General features: G+C 37.7%; 1 non-coding gene across 1 annotated transcript; it reads left to right on the top strand.

The window, feature by feature from the left end:
- The first annotated feature begins 1,055 nt into the window (after positions 1 to 1,055).
- On the top strand, positions 1,056 to 1,191 carry LOC132428792 (small nucleolar RNA SNORA70). The gene has a single exon (XR_009520190.1). It is a non-coding gene; the product is annotated as a small nucleolar RNA SNORA70 (small nucleolar RNA).
- The last annotated feature ends 835 nt before the right edge of the window (positions 1,192 to 2,026 follow it).

Raw genomic sequence — 2,026 nt, 5'->3', positions numbered from 1 at the left:
GATTTCAACTTTGGAAGGAAGGTCTTGGTTTATGTCTGTTCTCCTTTGTAGTAAGGCAGGGTTAACTTAATTATTTATGAGCCTTTCTTAATAAGCATCTAACCTCAATATTGGCTTTTCAATAATGACAGACACTATTACCATAAGAGTTACATATTCTTTAGGTTTACATCCTTCATTGTTTAAAGATTTTCTTAATTTTTGCATGTCTTTCCTAGTTCATATTTTCTGTCTTTGTCTTGTTTTTTATCATTTCATTATATATATATTTGTAAATAATCATATTTCCTTTTGCTATGTTCATTTGACTGAACATGCCTTCTTCTTTTAACCTTTCCTCATTTTCCAAACCTTTCCTCAAATCTTTCTTATGAACTCTTCAATTTGTTCATCTTTCCCAAATGTGTCACTGCTCTATATACATTTATGTGTATGTGTGATAATGAATGATGCCCTAAGGTATGTACTGTTTTATCTGAGCTTTCATTCTAGTGAATGTGATTATGTGTATTCACATATTTATTATTCCTTTTAATTTCCTGTATTTTTCCTTGATTTATTCTGAATTTTTTTCCTCTGAAACATTTACACTTAGGTTAACAAATTTACTTATGGAAATATTGATGAATAAATAAACGTGTGAAGTGAAGTGGATCCAAAGTTTATGTCATTTTTGCTCTTATGACCTTCTTAAAAGTAGGAAACATTAATTTTGGACAAAATACCTGTATGTGGACTTTTTCCTTTTTTTGAATTTATATGTTAATAACTGGTAGAATTAGATGATCCTTATTTAGCTCTTTATACCCATAAAGCAGTTCTCAGCACTTTTTAATAATTCATTGAATGTTTTGCTGCAGGGCTGCTGTGTTCTCAAAATTATATAAATCGTATGATTGAGAGGAGATGCAAGAATTTATAGTTTTTCTAAAGGAATTTTATATGCATATTGTGTAACACAAAGGTGTCATGAAAATATAAGATCAACATTTTCAAAAATTAAATATCTGCTTACATTGTACTTTTTGCATTTATTTTGATTGCACACATCTGAGAATCAGCCAATTAAGCCAACCATGGTCTTTTCCCTGTGGGGGGCCCAGCATGCAATGGCTGCAAACAGCAGCCTCCTCGGTAGTGTGTGCAGCCTGTCGCCTGTACAGGATGCCCTAAGGGACCCTGGATACAGCCCTTTCCAGTGGGCATTCATGACTGGCATGCTGTCCTCAATCTAGGCTCCAGGTAGGTATGTGCGGTGCCTTTGGAAATCCCCAGGGCACAGTGGCCAGAGTCCACGTTGGCCAAGTCATAATGCCCATTGGCACCAAGCTACAGAACAAGGAGCATGTGACTGAGGCCCTCTGCAAGGCCAAGTTCAAGTTCCCCGACCACCAGAAGATGCACATCTCCAAGAAGTGGGGATTTACTAAGTTCAATGTGGATGAATTTGAAAACATGGTGGCAGAAGAGCGGCTCATCTCAGATACCTGTGGGGTCAAATACATCCCTAATTGTGGTCCCCTGGACAAATGACAGGCCCTGCACTCATGAGAGCCTTGGTGCTGTCCCCTCCTTACTCATGCCCACCAATGAATCCTACTTTCCTGTCAAAAAACAGAAACAAACAAAAAAACAACAGACAAACAAAAAACCCCAAGTCTCTTAGAACCCTAGGATCTTAGAGCTGAATAAAACTAGATGAAAATTAGCCCAAACTCTCAACAAATGACAATTCCTAACAGTGGTTGTGGTAGATAGAATAATGCTCCCTCCCCTGAAAAAATAAAACGTTCACTTCCTAATCTCCAGAACCTTTGAATATGTTACCTTATGGGACAAAATGGACATTGCAGATGTGATTAAAGTAAGGATCTTGAGATGGGTAGATTATCAGGTGGTCCCAATGTAATCACAAGAATCTTGATAAGAGAGAGGTAAGAAAGTCAGAAAAGACCGAGATAGAGGTGTGCATATCTGGGGGAAGGGGAGTGGGGTGTGTGTGTGTGTGTGTGTGTGTGTGTGTGTG

Source organism: Delphinus delphis, chromosome 7, assembly GCF_949987515.2.
Source record: "Delphinus delphis chromosome 7, mDelDel1.2, whole genome shotgun sequence".
Taxonomy (NCBI): domain Eukaryota; kingdom Metazoa; phylum Chordata; class Mammalia; order Artiodactyla; family Delphinidae; genus Delphinus; species Delphinus delphis.
Note: the sequence above shows the minus strand (reverse complement) of the source record. Positions and strands in the feature narration are given on the sequence as shown.